At 53.2% G+C, this 22,012-nt stretch overlaps 1 pseudogene; it reads right to left on the bottom strand.

Annotated features, from left to right (window-relative positions):
• Positions 1-245: 245 nt before the first annotated feature.
• Positions 246-20,748, bottom strand: LOC131586400 (zinc finger protein OZF-like; annotated as a pseudogene).
• Between the last annotated feature and the right edge of the window lie 1,264 nt (positions 20,749-22,012).

Genomic DNA, 22,012 nt, shown 5'->3' with positions numbered 1-22,012 from the left:
ATCTCACCCCTCCTGATTTGCATCCCACTTCACCCAATCCCCTTCCACCCCCATTCCACCTGATGCCTTCAGAAGGCTGACCTAGAACAGAGGCCGGACAGAGTTAAAAATAAAGTTTATTAAAAGGCCTTAAAGGATACACCTTGGGCAGTACAAGAGCCTGGCCAGGGCTACACCCAAGATGGACCAAAAATGGTCACAAAAATGGACAATTCATCGCAAGGTCTCACATTTTTAGAAGTTTAGGTCCATCTGCATATTTGGGTTCATTGTCCAGTTACAGCTTCAGATGATGAAGTCCTGTCCTTCTTGTTTTCTCTCTTCAGTCCACCCTTGTTTATGCTTTTGGGTTTGAAACTTCTAACAACTGTCTTTGGTGTCACCCCAGGACACAAGCTAGAAAAGGAATTGTTTTGTCTACCTACTCTGTGAAGAGAGCTCACTAACACTTCACAGGAAGTTCAAAACTACAAACCCAGGCAGCACAGAATATGAAAAATATGAAAGCTGAAACTTAAGGCAACACACCCTGAGGGGCTGTGGAACCCAGGAAATCTGGGTGGGAATGAGTCCTCTTTTCAGTGGCATAGAGTGATTCTGAGGTGACAGATTGAACTCGCTCATCTCCTTGAGAGCCAAGAGATGGAGACAAATATACCAAATACCCCCAAAACCCACCCATTTAACTCCCTGAATACCAGATTCCCTTGAAGCACTAGTAAAAGTGAGGTTTTAGATGCCTTTGATGAATTTGTAGACTTTTACCCCAATTTTGTCTGTTTTAAAGGGATGAAGATGAATGAAAAGAAAATTAGGGCCAAATCAAAATGACCACCAGCCCAGTGTGTTCCCAACACAGATCACTGGGAACGTGGGTCATCAGGTCCTGCCCAACGTGGGTCCTCTGATGGGGGATGGAGCTGGAGCAGTGCATGAAGCTCTTCCTGCACTTGAGGCGCTCACAGGGCTTCCCTTACCGGTGCCTCTGTTGGTGTCTGGTCAAGTGAGAGCTCCTGGAGAAGCTCTTCCCACACTGGGGACACTCGTAGGGCCTCTCCCCAGTGTGGATGCGCTGGTGCCTGATGAGGGTGGACTTTCGATTGAAGCCCTCCCCACAGTCGGGGCAGCGGAAGGGCCTCTCATCCGTGTGAATCCGCTGGTGCTTGAGGAGATTGGAGCTGGTCTGAAACCTCTTCCCACACTCAGGACACTCGTAGGGCCTCTCCCCAGTGTGGATGCGCTGGTGGATGGTCAGATGGGACGTCAGGCTGAAGGTCATCCCACATTCCCCACACTCATAGGGACGTTCCCCAGTGTGGGTCCTCTGGTGGTAGATCAGATTGGAGTTCTGGCTGTAGCCCTTCCCACATTTCCCACACTTGTAGGGCCTCTCCCCAGTGTGGATGCGCCGGTGGATGATGAGGTGGGAGTTTTGCTTGAAGCCCTCCCCACAGTCAGGGCAGTGGAAGGGCCTCTCATCCGTGTGAATCCGCTGGTGCCTGAGGAGAGTGGACCTGATCCGAAACCTCTTCCCACACTCGGGACACTCGTAGGGCCTCTCCCCAGTGTGGATGCGCTGGTGACGGATGAGGTTGGAGCTGCAGCTGAAGCCCTTCCCACATTGCCCACACTCGTAGGGCCATTCCCCAGTGTGGATCATCTGGTGGCGGATCAGGCGGTTGCTACACCTGAAGCTCTTCCCACACTCCAAGCACTTGTAGGGCTTCTCCCCATCCTGAAGCTGCTCATGGACCACCAGCTCAGACCCCTGGCTGGATCTCTGGCCACTTTCCCGGCACAGGGTGGGTCTTTCCTCCTCAGAGCACCCTGGGATGGGTTTGGAGCCTCTCCTCCTGCGGGATCTCTGAAGCTTTTCCTCCCCATTGGATTCCTGCACTGTGGAGCTGCTCAAAATGGCCTCTTCCATAAGGTTCTGCTGTGGGGATTTGTCCTCCCTGGTCTCCATCCTCAGCTCCTTGTCTGGGGGAGGAAGGACAAGGAGAGGATGGGATTTGCCTCCGTGCCAGAGGGAAGGGGAAGGAGATCCCCCCCAGTGCGTCCCCGGCAGGACGGCGTCGGCAGCGGGGTTGTCCTGCAGCCAGGGGCCATGCTGGGCTGGGAGATGGAGCAGGAAGGAAGGGGAAAGGGGCACTGACTTCCTCCTCACCTGCCTGGGTGTCCTGGAGCATCTTCCTCTTCCTCACAGCCTCCTTCTCCATCTGGACAAGGTCTGGGAATGGGAAATACTGGTTTAGGAAAAACACAATTCACAAGCACATTGGGTATGGGGGTTCCTCCTGCCCACATCCATCTCTAGAAGTCACCAGCCTTCCATAAAAACCTCCCAAACACCAAGATTCAGCCCTGAAAATGCCTCCCAGGAGTTCCCCATCTCTGGTCTCTCCCCTTTGGTGTTCAGGGGTTCCCCCCTGTCCCAGCTGCTGGGGGTCACACTTGTACTTTGGGTCCCCTGTCTGCTCAGTCCCTGCCCTCCCCAGGCTGCTGGGAGTACCAGGAATCCAAAAAGCTCCCCCTGTTTCCATCTCCCCACTCAGGGATGCTGGGACCCCCAGTGTCCCCCAAGGGGCATTTTCTGCTCAGTTTTGCATTCCTTAATTCTTAAATATCCCCACCAAAAAAATCCTGTTGTTGTATAAGGTTAGCCCCTACCTAACCTCCCTTTTCTTTTCCCTATCCCATTGGCTGTAACCCCCCTGTATCCCCTGGCCACCCCCTCCCCCAAGTTTAAGAGAGCACCCGAGGAATCTCAGCCTCTTTCTTGCCCCAGGCGATCCACATACAATAAACCCAGGACCACGTCTCGGAAGTCTGAGCCTTCTTTGTCTAAAATACCTTAGGTCCATGTTGGATATATTTTGAGACCCCTTCCCGCCCGTGTTCTGAGAAGGGCGGACACATCCCCATGAGGGACAAGAATGAAGGGGTTTGTGGAGTATTTACAACATCTTCCTCCCTCTCCTCCCCTTCCATCCCTCCCTTCTCCTCCCTAACGCCAGCACCTTCTCCTACTTCCATCCCTTCTCTCTCTCCTTCTTCATCCCTCCTCTTCCATCCCTCCTCCTCCTCCCCCAGGAGCAGCGACACCCTCGGTGCCCCGTTCCCAAACCCCTCACAGCCCACGGCAGGAGCGGGGATGGAGCCGGGACAGGTCGGGATGGGCAGCGCGGGGCTCTCCGCTGCTCCCACCCGCTGGGGACGGGGGGAACCCGGCCCAGGGAAAAGGAGAGGGAAACTGGGAAAATTGGGGGCTGCAGATCCAACCTGGGGCTGGCTGGGGACCCTGGCTGGGGACTGCCAGCCCTTGGGGCTCCTCTGGGGAGATGCGGGAGGGGGAACACAGAGAGGGCTGGGGGATCCCAGGAGTGGCAGCACTGGCAGGGACTGGTTTGTACTGGGATCATCCTGGCAGTGGCTGAGATTGCACTGGCTGTGTACTGACATCATACTGGGATCATACTGGGATCATACTGGGAGCAGCTGGGCCCATGCCAGGAGAGACTGCGATCACACTGAGGGAAACTGGGATCATACTGGGATCAGACTGGGATGATACTGGCAGTGAGTAGGATCCTCCAGGGGGCAATTGAGAACAGGTTGGGGGCAAATGTGATATACTGGGAGTGAATGGGATCATGCTGACGCTGACTGGGAGTGGTTGAGAGCAAATGGGATCATGCTGGAAGGAATTGGGAAGGACCGGGAATATGCCCTGTGCTCCCCAGAACCCCGGGATCACCCCCCATATGTCCCATAAGTGTTCCCCAAACCCTCCAGGATCCCCGAGTGCCCCCTCAGCGCCCGTTCGGGACCCCCCAAAGCGTCCCTGGATCCCTGAATGCTCCCGACCCCACAGATTCCCCTTCCAGCCACTCCTGGGAATTCATCTCCCATCATCCCACAACACAGTTCCGCGCCCAAACCTCCTGCCGTGCCCCCTGCCCTAAAGAGCCCGGTTACAGCTCCCCAGGCTCCCCCCAAGTGCTCCCGAGCCGTATACATTCGCCCCCAGCACCTGCAGCCACGGCTCGGACGCAAAAGTTTTCTCCAAGCGCTTCCCCACACCGCCGAACGCGCCTTCCGAGCCACTTCCGGAACTACAGCTCCCATCATGCTCCGCGGCGCCCATAGAGCGCTATTCCAGCCGGGACTGCATCTCCCGTCATGCCCCGCGCCTCACCGGAACCCATTGGAGCTGCGCCTACAACTCCCGTGATGCTCCGCGGCTCCATTAAACCGTATTATACCGGCGCCTACAACTCCCATCAACCCCCACGGCCCAAAGATTCCCAGTGACAGCCCCCCAAGTGCCCGTCCGGACCCCAAAGGGCCCCCAGATTCCCCTCCCTGACCCCCAAGTGCCCCCCTGGACCCCCAAGTGCTCCCCTGGACCCCGAATTGTCCCACAGAATCCCTAAGTGCCCCTCCAAGTGCCCACCCGGCTCCCCCAAGTGTCCTCCAGACCCCCAGGTTCTCTCTAAATTCCCTCCCCAGACCCAAAACTGCCCCAAATGTTCCCCAGAAAAGTCCCCATGGACCCCAAAGTTGCTCCTTTTACCCTGTCTGAGAAAAATTTAAAAATTATGACCAAAGGACTAAAAATAATAATTAGCATAAAGAGGGAGAAATTTTGATCAATTAATTAATGAAGGGAATTGTGATACTTTGAACCAAGGATCGATAATATTTTTAGTCGCTAAAAATTTATCAATTCTGTTATAGAGATATAAAAATTAGGTTATAAAAATACAGAATTATTATAAAAAGTAAAATTTTATTTTTATTAATTGATTAGATTTTAATGATAAAGAAAAATTGATAAATGTTCTCAATATTTTGGGATGTCAGTCCCAGGTGGGCGATGTCAGACATGCTGAGGCTCGGGGTGAGGAGCAGGTTGTCCAAACAGGGGCAGCCCACAAGGGGCTCATTCTTCTCTGTGACCAGACCTCCCAAGGAGATTTTCAGCATCAAGATCACTTGGGGAATGCTTCTGTCACCTCTTCTCTCAACTAAAAAATAAAAAAAAATATCTCCTTGATTGTAAAAAAAAAATAAAAAAGTGGTGGATTTTCAAATCTTCCTCCTTAACAGAACTCCAAACTGACTCCAAGCAGCTGCACAAGCCTTGGACTTGAAGACAGTGGAAGGAAGAGAAAGAGCCCCCGAGGCTTTCTGTATTTTAATGAACCCCAGGCTGGATTTGGGGCTGAGTCCAGGACCCTCAGGCACTGAGAGAAGGTTGAAGGAGCTGCTCAAGGAGTCAGAAGCAAAACTCCAAGTCCCTTGGAGCATCCCTGGGCCCCACTGACTGCCGGCTCCTGGCACACTCAGCCATGGCATGGTCCAGTCTCACGCTGGGACACCTCCTGCACCAAAATTCTACCCTGGCAGGGACTTTTCTTTCTCCTCCCCTCCAGGCTGAACCTGCCAAGCTGCACTTTGGGGAGGTTTCCTTCTCTTGCCACTGCCCAGGAAAGCTGTGTCTCCTGCTGTTCACAAACAGAGAAGGGCTGCTGGGGGATGTGGGGGTTGGAGGCTGCCTGGGGTACAGTGACCATGAAATCATTGAGTTTTGAAATATTCTGTGAAAGAAGGAGGGGCATCAACAAAACTCCTACACTGGACTTAGGAAGAACAGTCTTCAGCCGATTAAGGATGCAGATTTGGGGAGCACCAAAATCAGGTACTGATTTTTTTAAGGAAAACAGCCTTTTAAATCAAAGTATTCCAGGACACACTTCAAGAAAAAAGTCTTGAAGGAGCAGGAACAGCCTGTCCCTCTGTGACAAAAAATGAGCTGGTAAGGAAAATGACTGACCTGGGTGGGCAGGGAGCTTATGGAGGAACTCAGGGAAAAGATGAGGGTGCATCACCTTTGGACATAGGGACAGGCAACTCAGGAAATGTTTAAGGATGTCATTAGGTCATGCAGAAAGAAAAGTAGAGAGGTGAAAGCTCAATTAGAGCTTAACCTGGCTGCTTCTGTGAAGGATAATAAATATGTTTTTATAAATACATTAATGGTAAAAGGAAGGCTATGGACAACCTCCATTCCTTATTGGAGAGGATATGGTTACCAAAGACGAGGAAAAGGCTGAGGTACTCAACACTTTCTTTGCCTCAGCTTTCACCATCAAGACAGGTTTTCCTCAGGACAAGTGTTCTCCTGAGCTGGTAGATGGGGACAGGGAGCAGAAGAGCCCCCTGTAATCCAGGAGGAAGCAGTCAGAGACCTGCTGAGCCACTCAGATGCTCACAGGTGGATGGGATCAGATGGGATCCATGCTAGGGGGATGAGGGAGCTGGTGGATGAGCTCCCCAGGCTGCTCTCCATCATTTCTCCTCATCAGTCCTGGCTCACTGGGGAGGTCCCAGAGGACTGGAGGTGCCAGTGTGAGCCCATCCCCAAGAAGGGCTGGCAGGAGGCTCTGGGGAACTGCAGGCCTGTCAGCCTGAGCTCGGTGCCTGGTGAGGTTTTGGAACAGATCCCCTTGAGTGCCAGGGCTCAGACCCAGCCAGCGTGGCTTTAGGAGGGGCAGGTCCTGCCTGACCAACCTGATCTCCTTTTATAACCAGCTGAGCCGCCTGGTGGGTGCGGGAAAGGCTCTGGATGTGTCGAGCTGGACTTCAGCAAGGCCTTGGACACGGAGAGCCACAGCATTCCCTGGAAAAGCTGCAGCCCACGGCTTGGACAGGAGCACTCTTTGCTGGCTGCAGAACTGGCTGGAGGCCGGGCCCAGAGAGTGGTGGGGATGGTGCTGCATCCAGCTGGTGTCCAGTCCCTGGTGGTGTCCCCAGGGATCTGTGCTGGGCCCAGTCCTGGTTAATATCTTCACTCAGGGTCTGGCTGAGGGGGTCGAGTCCAGCACTCACAAATTGCAGATGACACCAAGCTGGCTGCGAGTGGGGATCTGCTGGAGGGCAGGACAAGGAGACACAGCCTTAAGCTGCACCAGGGCAGGTTTAGGCTGGACAATAGGAAGGAGTTCTTCCCAGAAAGGCTGATTGGGAATTGGAATGGGCTGGCCAGGGGGGAGGTGACAGAGTCACTGTCACTCTCCAGTGGTCTGGGGGAGTGACATCAATCTGTGCTTAATAACTGATTTTGCTTTAAAACAATTGCTTCAAAATTGCTTCCTGTTACACCCTGAGTGTCTGTGCTTGTTTTATATTAGTTGATACTTGGTGAGGAGGGAAGAAGCCACCCATGCAAATGATTTTTCTAGGAGGGGGCTGCTAAGAGCTTCCTCTGTTCTTAGCAAAACCAACAGCTGGCTGGCTCTGAGAACTGACAACCTATGAAACCATTTAGAAGCTGTATCCTCCTGTGTGAAATCCCCATTTTAAAGACAGGCAAGCCCAGGAAAGCTCTCTGCTGTTTCCAGCTGTGAAGAGTTAACTGGGTGCTGGTCAGGCCGGCCCTGCTCCAGCCTGGCCTGCACCGAGCCGGGCTCCGCCAGGCCCCGGGAGCGGCTCTGGGCTGGGCCAGGCCCCTTCACCACGGCCCGCGCGGCCCCAGCGGCTGCCGGGCACAGGGAGGGGAAGCCATCGGCCCGCAGCTGGAATTGAAGGGAGCAGGGGCCTGGGACCAGCCATGGGGGCAGAACAGCCACGACTGTTCTGGCTGGGCCCCCTGAGATCTTGGCACAGCCCCAGCACGATCTGAAATCCATCACTGTGACTGCTTCGGCCACTGCCCGGCAGAAACCATCATGAGCATCTGCAGGTGTGGGTGAGATATTAACTCTATCTGTGCACAGATGAGACCTGCAGACCTCGATCCTCCCCTTGGGTGAGAGGAAAGGACAGAGTGGGAGACTAATGCCACAAGTATGGTAGGCTACACCTGTCTTCATATGTCATTGAATTAGAGAAAAACTCTTCAGGGAAAATTATGCAACACTTTGCCTCACAATCCATCAACCTTAATTAAAGTGAGAGGTAGGTCTTAATTACAATCCAATTAGAGCAAATCAACATTGTGTGAATGGCAAGAAGAATTTGCTTGTCAACAGATGAATACGTCCCACTCAAGAATGAACAAAATCTGCCTTTACTTGGAAGAAAGTAGACATGGAGCAATGCAGTATTTGGGTTTTCTCCAGTGATAAATGGGGCAAGAAGCTGTAACAACTCACCTGTTTTACAGAACACAAGTACCGATACAGCCAGTAGTGCACCCACATTGAAGGGATCTTCAGGACATTCCTTTATTTCTTGACAAGGAATGGGCAGCAAAATGCTGGCATTTGCATCTGTTCTTTGCAGACTTCACTGTGCAGCCCATCAATCCTCTCTTGGCCAACAGCTAAATGGCACAACTACCAAAACACAGGTGCCAGCATCATCACCCCAGCATTATTCCAGCACTGCTTTGCTGGTGCACAGGAGCACAGAATGGCTTGGCTTGGAAGGGACATTTAAAGGCCATCTAGTCCAGTGCCCTGCAGTGAGCATGGACAACTTTAGGTCAGGTTGCTCAGAGCATGAGCTTGAATGTCAGCAGGGATGGATGCCCACCTCTCTGGGCAACCTGTATCAGGGTTTCAAAACCCCCAGTGTAAAAAATGTGAGTTTCTTTCTTATATCTAGTCTGAGGCTATTGTCTTTTAGATTGATAACATTCCCCCTCAGTCTTGTCACAACAGGCCCTACTAAAAATTCTGTCCTGTCTTTTTTACAAGCCCCCTTAAAGTACTGAAAAGTAGCAATCAGGTCTCTGTGGAGCCTTCTCTCTTCCAGGCTGAACACCCCCAGCTATCCCAGCCTGTCTCCAAAGCAGAGGGGCTCCAGCCCTCAGAGCATTTTGTCCCTCCTCTGGACCAGCTCCATCAGGACCATGTCCTTCCTGTGCTGGGCACCCAGAGGTGGATGCAGTACTCCAGGTGGGTTCGCACCAGAGCAGAGGGGTGGTGGAATCACCTCCTTCAAGCTGCTGGGCACCCTCCTTTGGAGGCACATGGCTGGCTCATGTCCAGCCTCTCACCTTGCAGCAGCCACAAGTCCTTCTCAGCAGGGCTGCTCTCCATCCCTTCATCCCCCAGCCTGTGAGATCAGCTGGGCTGGGACCCTGTCATAGCCCTTGGACAGAGCTGCAGGGCAGGATGAGCTCCCTAGTGAAGAAGGCAGATCCCACTCCCCACACAATTCCACCCTGGCCATGAGGTCACAGCAGCCTGTGGGGTGACAGCAGGCTGAGGTGACAGCAGGCTCTGAGGTCACAGAGGTCCCAGAGCCCCGTGGTTGCACAGCACCACAAGGACCGAGCAGTCAGTCCTTGACCACGACTGTTGTGGCAGCAGCGGCGGCGGCAGCAGCGGTGCTGACATTGGGACAGCGGTGTCAGGACAGTGGTGGCAGCAAGAGCTGCAGGACTGGCAGTGGGCAAGGCACCATGGCCTTTGCTCTGCGCCTCCTCCTCCTGCTCCTCCTGGCAGTGGCCCTGCCTGACAGGGCTGCCCAGGCTGCTCCGTGGCGAGCAGGGCGAGCAGGTGACCTGGCGGCCTGGCTTCCCTTTCCTGTGACAGCACTTCCTTCTCCCTGGGAAGCGTTGGGGATGGTTTTCCTCAGGGCTTTAGGGAGGGTTTCCTCTGTGGGAGGGAGAGAATCCTCAGGGGCCCGGGGCAGGTCCTGCCACCCATCCAGGGATGTTGCACGGGGCCTGCAAAGATGTTGGAGAGTATCCAGAGCCAGCCCAGAGCTCCTCAGGCCCCTCTGCTGCTTTGGCCATGTCCATTGACATCTGGCTCCCACAGCCTTACCCAACCACCTTGCAGTGCCCAGTTCCCTAAAACAGAATGGGATCCCAGCACACCATGGAATGGTTCTGATCTGTGCTCCCTTCTAGACTGGGATCGTGACATGGAGCATCTGGAAGCCTTGGCACATAATGGTTTCAGATCCATGGAGAAGAATGTTGGAGGCAAGTTTTCAATGTCTCTTTCTGCACAGAACAATCAGTGTCAAGGTGGCAAGAGCTCACTCACGTGCCATTTCCCTTAAGAGTCTGAAGGTTGATGGATTCTGGAAACCTCGCTCTGCTCCCTTCTGGAGCCCTGAGTGATCCCACAGCATTGCTGTCAGTGGGAGGAAGGAGCATTTAGCTGTCAATCTTCTTCCCATGTGCAATGCCAGTGTCTCCTTCTGTGTGCTCTGTGCAGCCACAGAGAAGAGCAGAGAGGGAGGGGCCGGGCCCAGGGCTGTGCCCCAGGGCTGTGCCTTGTGTGGCTCCTTTCTGGCCCCAGGGAGCCTGAGCAGTTCTGGCTGCCACTGCCAAGCCCTGGCCCTGCCTGGGGCTCAGTTCAGAGCTGCTGGCAGCTCCAGGGAGTCCTTTCTCTCCTGACTGCCATGCAAGGGGCTCCTTCCATCCCATTGTGGGGCCACTGCAGGCACGTGGTCCCCCTGCCCCTGCTCCTGAGTGGAAGGCAGAGATGAGGGAGTGCCTTGGACGGCACCAGTCACCCAGGTGCATTCACTGCCGCTCTGGACTGAAGGAGAAATGGAACTACTTTCCATTAAGGTCCTCCTAGATGGAAGAACCAAGACACAGAAGACAAGAAATCCCTGGAGGCATTCCAACTTCTGGATAAGATGCTGAGTGATCTGGAGAGACGCCGTGGTGGGTTCATGTCCCTCAGCCTTCTCCTGAGACTCAGCAGCCGGGGGCTTTCTCTGCATATCAGGACACGCTGTGCCTGGCACAGCAGGAAGGGATCCATGTCAGCCTCTCTGCCCCGCTGCTGCTTTCAGGCCCTGCAGGGCTGTTTGCCAGTCTGGCCTGGCTGCAGCTTCTCCCCAGCCTCTGCAGGAAGGCATTTGGTATCAGCTGACAGGGAGCCCAAACTGCAGCAAGGGTCATAAACAGCCTGAGATCCCCTGCAATTTCCCACTCTTGGGCTAGATCGGGTGTAGGGGCTGTTTGGTGGAGGGAGGGCCCTGGCCCAGCCCCAGTAACCTGGGTGTTATCCTTATCCATGATTTGACAAGTATTGCCTCCTGAAGATACCACTTCCCCTAATGGCGAACAGTTCTATCTTATCCAGCTGTCCCTTTTCCTTTCTCAAGTGCTGGAGCAAATGTCTGTGCAGACAATGGCTAGAGGAAGCAATGGCTCTGTGCCAGCTCCTGATGCAGGAAAGGAGGAGATGCCAGGCCCAGGCACAGGAGGTAATTGCTGCCCTGGGCTCTGCCCTCAGCGGGGCTATGTGCCAGCCACTCTTCCCTTGGGGCCTGCCCTTGCACGGCCCGTCAGAAGCCAAAGCTGGAGGTGCCGCGGCTTCCAGGCCTCTGGAGCTCATTCCCAGCCCCTGGGAATCGGGACTCGTGCACCAACATCCATCCCACTGCAGCTGCTCCCAGAGCTGGCCCTAAGCATCCAGAGGCCCAAGGCACAGGAGCAGCCCCGAGCAGCAGCCCTGCCACGATCCCAGGGCCACAGCCAGCCCTGGCTCCCAACTGGGCAGGGGCTGCACTGGCCCCTGACAGGGCCTGGCTCTGTCCCCTTGGGCTGGGGGAGCTGTCACAGGGCAGGGAGGGTCAGGGGTGGCAGTGGCTGCTCAGGGATGGGTTTGGCCCGTGTCCCTGGAAGGAGCCACTGCCCAAGCAGCTGCGCTGTCCCTGGGCTCTGCTCCCGGCTTTCTGAGCTTTGTTGGGTGGCACAGCCTGTGCCAAGGGCTGGCAAGGTGCCTGCAGGCCCCAGCTCTGAGGGAAACAGGGAATGTCCTGGCCGTATCCAGTGTGCTGCCAGCTCAGCAGTGGAGCACAGCACAGGCTCACGCTGCCCATTGCTCCCACAGAAGCGCTTGGCAAGTCAAATATAAATGCTGAGAATCCACCGAGCACCCCAAGAGTGTTCTGCCTGCAGGATGTGCGCAAGTCCTGCATGATAGGCACAGTAGTGATACTGTTCACAGTGCCACTTTCCATGGTCCTCTGCTATGTTGGATTCCGGAGGTGGAAGGACAAGAAACGGTAAGTTGTTGTTCATCCCCACCCTCCAGCTTCTTGAAAGGCTGCTCACAGCCAGGAAACATTCTCAGTGAGGCTGCTGTGGACTTGTGGATAGTCCTTCGTTGCCCAAATAACTCTGTTGAGAGTTCTGCTGCTGCCCAGGCCTTTCATTGGCCTCTTAATTGCTGGGCCTTGTCCTGGGGAGCCCGCTGGGGCTGCAGCCAGTGCTGGCTGCCACTGAGGCTGCCTGGCCAAGAGCAGCCCCAGGAGCAGCGGGCAGAGGCAAAGCAAGGTGGGCAGGAGAAAGAGCGGGGACGAGATTGCCCTTGAAAAGCAGACACACTCTGGGGCCCGCTCCTGGCCAGGGACCCTGCCCAGAGCCATCCCCTGCTCTCCAGGGCCTTGAGGGGCAGCTGTCCAGCTGGGCCAAGCTGTGCCTGCAGCTCCAGCTGTGCTGGGGAGCCTTGGCAGCTCTGGGCCCTGCTGTGCAGGAGGGTCCCTGAGTGCCAGCGGCAGCTGGGGGCCTCAGCCACCTCCTCTCTCCACAGTCTCCCTGCTGCAGCTCCACCTTCCCGGCCAAGAAGGCGCAACTCTCCCTTGCCCCCAGGGAGCCCAAAGACTGTTCGGTTTGACAGCTCTCAGACATGGCCTCAGAAGGAGGAATCATTCCAGAAAGCAGAACACCAGCACTCTGTGCCTCCTCCACGGCCCCCCAGCCCAGCTGTGAAGCAGAAGCCCCCTGAGATCCCCCCACCTCCTCCCCTCCCGAGCCGGCCACCCTGGTCAAGTTAGGACTGAAAGTGGGCCAGTCACAGCAGGGCTTGGGCATCTGCTCTTGGCTACAAATAACAGGTTACCTGTGGGTAACAGCCAGAGGCAGTTTTCCTACTCTTTTACCTTCAGCAGGGAAGGGCTGAAGATTCTTCCCATGCCCTGTCTCATCCTTCACTCTTTTGATTCTCATATGGCTAGGTGCTTGCTGAATCTTTTCAAAGAACTTTATTAACACTTCATGTTTTACCCCACCTACCAAGGGAAAAAAAGAAAAATTTAAAAAATTCTTCAGTTTACACTTCATTTTTACTGTGCTTGGGCCTCTCAAATTTTGAGCAATTGATTTTCCATGGTACCTCTTCCCTTTTCCTTCCTATCTCCCAAAAGTTCATCTGGACATGAAAATCAACAGAATTACTGAGATTCACCTCAAAACCCAGAGGAGAATCTAGCACAAAATATTCTCCCTGTGTACTGCACAACAGGAAATATTCAGAGAAAAATACCGTGGGAGCTGAGGCTCGTGGAGCTCCCAGAATCCTGAGCCTGCAGAGGAGGCAAACAGCCCTGGCAGTGGCTGAGGGGAATTCTCCTCACAGCCTCCTCGGAAAGTGTGTCACTTCAGGAGGGGAAAGCTTTTAAACTTTGCCTTACCTTCCTCCTGTGCTAAAATGTAAGGCTCCTCCTGAGAAAATACTGAGCTACAAACAATTCTCTATTCCTCAACAAAGATACTCAGGTGCTCGACTTAAAGAGTAAAACTAAATGTGGTCAGAAATTTCCCATCAAAGCCCATTTGCAGAGAAACCCCACCATATGTGGGCAAATATTTATTAGCACCGGTTCACTCTAAAGATTGCTCCTTTTTCATCCCAGAGAGAATATTAGAACAATTTGCTCTTGATAGGACTCCTCGGATGGCCCCCAGACCTCGCTCCTCACCAGGCCTTGCCTGGGCTGTTCATGCAGCTGGGTAGCACCACCTGACTTTGCCACCCTGTTCAGACCTTGGGCATGGCTGGTGCCAGGGTCTTCTCTGGTGCCACGGTCCCCTCTGGTGCCATGGTCCCCTCTGGTGCCACGGTCCCCTCCTGGCTCGTGGTGTGTCCCTGCTGCTGGAGGAGCCCTGCTTGTGCTGCTGCCTGTGTTCAACAAGGCCAGCGCTACTCCCCAGACAAAGAGAGACTAAAGTCACTGCTTTTGGCAGCTCATTGGAACAAGTTCAACACTTCCTCATCTCTATCACAGATGAAAACCCACATACTCCTAAAACCCACATACCAGCAGTATAAAGTCACCTCATCTACAGAGGTGAGGAGGCCTGAGTGAACAGAAGGTCGGCTTTCAAGCACATTTTTAATTTAGTGGAAGCACTCAGTCGTTCAAACTGGACTGTGCGATGCTATTCTCTTCCTTGTGTTAAAGATGAGCCAGGGAGAAATTAGCTAAGAAACCAGAAACATTTGAGGCTCAGGCCTGGCACACACAAAGAGCAGGGTGGCACCTGCCCACTTTTCCCGCATCCCTTTCCCTGACAGACAAAGGCGGACGTGGCTCCACTGGGGGCACCATGGAAAGGGTTCTGATCCGTGCTCCCATCTAGATTGAGATCAGAACATGGATTATCTGGAAGCCCTGGCACATGACAGTTTGAGATCCATTTGGAGAATGCTGGAGGCAAGTTCTCAATGTCCCTTTCCACATAGAACAATCAGTGTCAATGTGGCAAGAACTCACATTCCATTGCCTCTTGAAGATACCACCTCCTGTACTGGTTAACAGTTCTATTGTTGTGGTGTGTTTTGTTTGAGTGGTTTCACCTCTTATTCCCCTAAGTCATTGGTTTGCGCCTAGTTTGCATCCTCCTACCCACCTATCAAATCCTGCCTCAAGCCTAGCCCTTGTTTTCGCATGTTCCCCATCTGTCATTACACCCAGTTGTCAGTCTTCCCTTAGGCCAGCCTCCTACCTGAACCACCCCTTTGGAAATCCCCTGATCTCCAATTCCCCATTGGCCCATGTGACCCACTCTGCTCCCCTTGTTTCCCCTATTGTATTGTTGAATGGAACCTTCCACTCCTCCCATAGCTTCTTCCTATTGGTTAAAATTTTGTACCCTCCCTCTGGACTCCCCTATACAAAAACCCCCCACAAAGTTGTGTTCTTGGTCTTCAGTCCCTGGACCCTCCAGTGGAGTAAAAGCCTTTGGAACCCATACTGGAGGTCTCCTCCTCATCCTTGTCTCCACCATGTGCCTACCAATATCCTTGTGCTGTGGAGCATTTGCTCTAAGCCATACCTTGGGTCACCCCGCTCCCGAGTGTCACAATCCCCTAACACAAGTGGGAGTCGTGAGAGGTTCATTTGATCTCAGAGTGCAAAAAGGACACCAGGGGATTTCAGTTTAAATCACAACAGCACTAATGCATCTTTATTTTAGTGCCAGCAACAAGGGTTTTGTGATAGATGAGAGGGGGAGAGAGATGGAGAGAGAGAAAGGGAGAGAGAGGGGTAAAGAGCCAATGTAAAGAGAGAAAAGAGGGGGTTATAGCTACCAACAGATGAGACGGGGTCACCGGTGTCTTCTTCCATGGGGAGATCTCTCTTGAAGAAAGTAACTTGGAAAAGTCATTTTTACAGTCTGTTTCAAAGCAAGGGGCAGCAGGCCAAGAGGTGGGGAAATTCCTCGGCTATTGTGATGAGCCCCCTTGCTCTGGGAAGCAGGTGTAAGGTACAGAACAGGCCGCTCCTTACAAGTCCCTGCTCAGCAGCAGGAATGAAGGCAGTGTACCTTGAGAGCACAACAAGCACACCTGCAAACCATCACCTGGCAAGCTTCCACCTCAACCAGGCCAGAACCCCTGCACAAATTCCCTTGGGGTCTCGGTCTCTGTTCTTGCGATGGTTGTGAGGCAGATGAGGGTAACTTCAGACTGTGTCTTATACCCTAGTAACCCCAAATGACACCAATGACCCCAAATTACCACAAATAACCCCAAATTACTCTAAAGGACAACTCTGACCCCTCACCTGACCCCAAATGACCCCAAATGACCCCACACCTGACCCCACAGGACACAGACATTTACCCCCTGCTGAGCTTGGTCCTAAACAACCCCAAATGCTTCAAAAACCTCCAAAATTTGACCCTGGGAACTTCCTGGATGAGCAGGGTCAGTTCCAGTGCAACGAGGCCTTTGTGCCCTTCTCGGCCAGTGGGCACCCCAAAAATCCCATAAATCCTTGGAGTGGGGCTCTAAATCCTTCTGGAATCCCAAAAATCCCAAAATTCCATTGGGGTGGGGCTCTAAATCCTTCTGGAATCCCAAAAATCCCAAAATTCCATTGGGGTGGGGCCCTACATTCTTTTGGAATCCCAAAATTCCTCGGGGTGGGGACCCCAGACCCATTTGGGACCCCCACCCCTGAAACCCCCAGACCATTTTTGGACCCCAATCCCAAAGCTCCCAGACCCTTTAGGGACCCCCCAGACCCTTTTTGGGGTAGCCCAGACCCTTTTGGGACCCCAGACCCTTTTGGGATCCTGTAGCCCCCAAAGTCCCCAGACCCTTTGGAATCCCCTCGGCCCTTTTGGGATCCCCAACCCCTGAAACCCCCAGCCCCTTTTGGGACCCCACCCCCTCTAGAGACTCCCAGACCCTTTTGGGCCCCCCGACCCTTTGGGACACCAGTCCCTCTAGAGACCCCCCAGCCCTTTTGGGACCCCCGACCCTTTGGGGTGGGGCGGTGCTGACGCCCCCTCCCCACAGGGCAGTGGCTGTGCCTGGGGGAGGCGCTGGCGCGGGCAGAGCTGTTCCTGTTCCTGACCTCGCTGCTGCAGCGCCTGCGGCCGCGACCCCCGGCACCCCCCGAGGAGCTGCCCACGGCCCCCCTGGAGAGCGGCTTCGCCAACATCGTGCCCCGCTTCCAGCCCCTCCTGCTGCCCCAATGAGACCCCCCCAAATTCCAGACTGCTCCCCAAATTCAGGAACTGCCCCAGGATCAGGACCCTTCCCCATGGCTGGAAAATCTCCCCCCAGATCCTCCCCAGATTCCACTCCCAACATCCCCCCCGCTTCCAGCTCAGGATAGGGCTCTGATGAGACCTCTCCTCAAATCCCACCCCCAAGATGCCTCCCCATTGCTGGAAAATCCCCCCAAGTTCACCTCAAACCCCGCCCTAAAATCGAGAATCCCCCCTGAGACCCCCCCCCCCCCCAAATTCAGGCCTCCCCAAAATGCCCCTTCTCAATGGGATTAGGACCTCTCCCCATCAATGGAAATTCCCCCAAAACCCAAAAAATTCTCCCCAAATCCCCTTCCCAAAATCAGAACCCCCCCCAAGACCCCTGAATTTCCCCCCAAAACCACCAAATGCCTCCCCAAAAATACCAAACTTCTTCACAAATCACCCCAAAAACCCCAAAACCCCTATACTCCCCCCAAAGTCCCAAATCCACCCAAGACTCAAAATCCCACCCCAAAACTCCAAATTTCCTCCCAACCCCAAATTTCCCCTCAAAACCCCAGAATTTATCAAAACCTCCAAAATTTCCCCACCCCCCCCAAATTTCCCCCAAAACCACCAAATTTCCCCCCCAATCCCCATTTTCTTTCCCAAAACCCCAAATCCTCCCCCTAAGAAACCCAAAGTTCTCCCTAAAACCCCAAGTTTCCTCCACCTACACCCAAATGTTACAAAAAAAATCCTAAAATTTCTGCCCTAAAACCTTGAAATTTCCCCAGGACCCTCAAAGTTTCTTCCCAGCACCCCAAATTTCCCCCCAAACCTCCAAATTCCCCCCAAATTCCCAAATTCCATCCCAAAACCTGGGAGACTCCCCCGCAAAAAACCAGCAACTCCTCCCCAACCCAACCCCCCAAAATCGCAACTCCCTCCCCAAAAATCACCAGAAAAGTTGAGAATGTAAATTTTTTATTTCATATTTTTCACACCTTGGGATGGGGGGAAAACACCAGAATTCCTGTGATTTTTCCTGTTTTTTGGGGGGATGGGCATCTCCCCAAATTTTCTAGCCCCCCCCAGGCGACCCCTCCCCAAAATTCCTGCCCCTCAGCCCCCCAAATTAAGTACAAATAAATTAAAAGAGGAAAAAAGAAAAAAAGGGGGGGGGAAAGGTAAAAATAAAGAAAAACAGAAAAAAAAAATCCCCTCAACCCAATTTGGGGGGAGGGGGACAAAGGATATATCGAGGGAGGGGTTGAATTCCCAGAAAAATATTGAGGGACCCCCCCCAAAAAAATTGGGGGAACCCCCCCCCCCAAAAAGTTCATTTTGAAAAATGCCAAAACCAAAAAAAACTGGCAAAAAAATGAAAAAAAACTGAAAAATTTGGGGGGAAAACCCAAAAAATACATTAAAAATTGGGGAACTCCCCCTTGAATCCAAGGGATTTTGTTTGGGTTTTTTTTTCCCAAAAGCGGTGGGGTTTTGGAGGTGGCAGGGGAGGAGACACCCCCTCCAAATTCCTGGGGGTGTCCCCGAGATCCAGTGGAAACACCTGGTCTTGGAGTGGGACAAAAAGAATAATTTAGGAAAAATTAAGGGAATTTTGGGGAATTTGGGCAAATTTATGGGAATTGTTTGATATTTGGGGGGTCTGAGGGGGTGGGGGGCTTGATTTTGCAGGCTCTTGCATTTCGGGGCCGCAGGATCATGTTGAGGGAGGCCACAGTTACCAGGAACAGCCATGGGACACCAATGAGATGGGATTCTGCTCAGGAAAACATTTATTCAGCTCAGGAACAAACTCATATCCAGAGACAGCCCCGAACAGAGGCAGGGAGATGGGGTTTGAGAACCAGGGTGGAGTTCAAGGTCAGGGACCACTGGGAACACAGCAAGGGAGAAACCCCAGGGGTTCAAACCCAATCAGAAATCCCTGGGCTGCCTCCCCACAAGGGATCCAGGGTGGAGTTTCTTCCTGGGCTTGCAGGGCCCAACCTCTGAGGCAGAGGGATGGAATTCCCTCTTGCCCACACCTCTCACTTTAACAATATTAATTTGAAACTAAATCCTTGCCTCCCTGGGCAGGGGCACCTCACACAAAAACTCACTCGGTAATGGGCACCCCCTCCCTTCATCTTCCCCAAACTTTGGCTGTTTCATTGCAGACCCCACCCCACCTCCCCAATCCCAACCCCATCCCATCCCACTCCTGCTGGACATCAAGACCCCCTTCCCAATCCCTATTTCCCCTATTTCACACCTCCCAAACTCCATCCCACCCATCCTGCCCCACCCAATGCCCATCTCACCCATCCTGATTTGCATCCCACTTCACCCAGTCCCCTTCCAACCCCATTCCACCTGATGCCTTCAGAAGGCTGACCTAGAACAGAGGCTGGACAGAGTTAAGAATAAAGTTTATTAGAAGAATTTAAATACACCATGGGCAGTACAAGAGCCAGGCCAAGGCTACAGCCAAGATATACCAGAAATGGTCACAAAAATGGACAAGTGATCACAAGGTCTCACATTTTTATAAGCTGAGGTCCATCTGCATATTTGGGTTCACTGTCCAGTTACAGCTTCAGATGATGAAGTCCCATCCTTCTTGTTTTCTCTCTTCAGTCCACCCTTGTTTATGCTTTTGGGCCTGGAACTTGTAACAATTGTCCTTGGTATCAAGGTAGAAAAAGAATTGTTTTGTCTACCGACTCTGTGAAGAGAGCTCACTAACAATTAATAGGAAGCTCAAAACTACAAATCTAGGCAGTGGAGAATATGAAAAATATGAAAGCTAAAACATGAGGCATCACATCCTGAGGGGCTGTGGAATTTAATAATTTTGGAGAGGGACTGAGTAGGTTTCATTGGCATAGAGTGGTTTTGAGGTGACCGATCAAACTCTCTCGTCTCTTTGAGTGCCAAGAAATGGAGACAACTCCACCAAATAACCCCACAACATCCAACTCCCAAGTATCTCCCAGATTCCCTTGAAGCACTAGTAAAATGTGAGGTTTTAGATGCCTTTGATGAGTTTGTTGATTTTTACCACTATTTGTTGGTTTTAAAGGGATGAAGATGAATCAAAAGATAATTGAAACCAAAATAACATGACCTCCAGCCCAGTGTGTTCCCAACACAGATCACTGGGAACGTGGGTCATCAGAGCTCTGCCCAATGTGGGTCCTCTGATGGGGGATGGAGCTGGAGCAGCACATGAAGCTCTTCCTGCACTTGGGGCACTCGAAGGGCTTCCCTTACCGGTGCCTCCGTTGGTGTCGGGTCAAGGTAGAGCTCTGGGTGAAGCTCTTCCCACACTGGGGACACTCGTAGGGCCTCTCCCCAGTGTGGATGCGCCGGTGGGTGATGAGGTTGGAGTTTCGCTTGAAGCCCTCCCCACAGTCGGGGCAGCGGAAGGGCCTCTCATCCGTGTGAATCTGCTGGTGCAGGAGGAGAGTGGAGCTGGTCTGAAACCTCTTCCCACACTGAGGACACTCGTAGGGCCTCTCCCCAGTGTGGATCATCTGGTGGATGGTCAGCTGGGACCTCTGGCTGAAGGTCATCCCACACTCCCGACACTCATAGGGACGTTCCCCAGTGTGGATCCTCTGGTGGCAGATCAGGCTGGAGCTGTGGCTGAAGCTCTTCCCACACTGGGGACACTCGTAGGGCCTCTCCCCAGTGTGGATGCGCCGGTGGGTGATGAGGTGGGAGTTTCTCTTGAAGCCCTCCCCACAGTCAGGGCAGCGGAAGGGCCTCTCATCCGTGTGAATCCGCTGGTGCTGGAGGAGATTGGAGCTGATCCGAAACCTCTTCCCACACTCGGGACAATCGTAGGGCCTCTCCCCAGTGTGGATGCGCTGATGCGTAATGAGTTGGGAGTTGAAGCTGAAGCCCTTCCCACATTTCCCACACTGATAGGGCCATTCCCCAGTGTGGATCATCTGGTGGTGGATCAGTTTGGTGCTCCGGCTGAAGCTCTTCCCACACTCCAAGCACTTGTAGGGCTTCTCCCCATCTTGAAGCTGCTCATGGACCACCAGCTCAGAGCCCTGGCTGGATCTCGGGCCGCCTTCCCGGCACAGGGTGGGTCTTTCCTCCTCAGAGCACCCTGGGCTGGGTTGGGAGCCCCTCCTCCTGCGGGATCTCTGGGGATTTTCCTCCTCATTGGATTCCTGCACTGTGGAGCTGCTCAAAACGGCCTCTTCCACGAGGTTCTGCTGTGGGGATTTGTCCTCCCTGGTCTCTATCCTCAGCTCCTTGTCTGGAGGTGGAAGGACAAGGAGAGGATGGGATTTGCCTCTGTGCCAGAGGGAAGGGGAAGGAGATGCCCCCAGTGCGTCCCCGGCAGGACGGCGTCGGCAGCGGGGTTGTCCTGCAGCCGGGGGCCATGCTGGACTGGGAGATGGAGCAGGAGAGAGGGGGAAAGGGGCACTGACTTCCTCCTCACCTGCCTGGGCGTCCTGGAGCATCTTCCTCTTCCTCGCAGCCTCCTTCTCCATCCAGCCTCCAGGTCTGGGATTGGGAAATCCTGGTTTGGGAGAAAACAAGGAATGAGCACATTGAGTTTGAAGGTCCCTCTGTCCCAGTCCCTCTCTAGAAGTCACCAGGGCATCTGGTGTGTCTTGGTTTGAAAGGAAAGGTGTTTGCTAAGGAAGGCAGAAGCCTCCATTGAAATTGATAAAAATGTAAGCAACAACCCCCTCCAAATTATTAGAATCTTGATATGAAAGCCCTCTCAGATAAATATATAGGAATAACAATTCTTTACTAAAGAAAGGAAAATGAAAATTCAGCAGTAAAAAAGAAAAACAACAAAAAAACAACACTCTGAGAGAGTCAGAATACAAACTGACACACTGTTGGTTAGGGCGTTGGTAGCAGTCTGATTAAATGGTGGCTGCAGTCCTCCTGGAGTGACAGATGTGGTTCTGTTTAAGCAATGATCCCATAGAAGATTGTAGCTTACCTCTGAAGTTACAGTGCTGTAGATGGGTCCAGTCTCTCCTCTGGGAATCCAGTAGAGAAAGACTGCCTGTGGTGTTCTGATTCCAAGATTATATCCAGTCAGGAATGCTTGGCTCCTCCCCCTGGGTGGAGCATCTCACAATGGGATGATGTCATTTTATCAGTCCTGCAGTGAGACTCAATGGCCCATTAACAGAAGATATCCCCCTGGAGGGAGGATGGGTGGTGGAAGAGATAAAGAACACTGCCCCACCTGGTTTTAACAGCTGGCCCATTAACAGAAGACATCCCGCAGATATGAGGGAATGGGTGATGAAAGAGATAAAGAAA

Source organism: Poecile atricapillus, chromosome 19 (assembly GCF_030490865.1).
Source record: "Poecile atricapillus isolate bPoeAtr1 chromosome 19, bPoeAtr1.hap1, whole genome shotgun sequence".
NCBI lineage: Eukaryota > Metazoa > Chordata > Aves > Passeriformes > Paridae > Poecile > Poecile atricapillus.
Note: the sequence above shows the minus strand (reverse complement) of the source record. Positions and strands in the feature narration are given on the sequence as shown.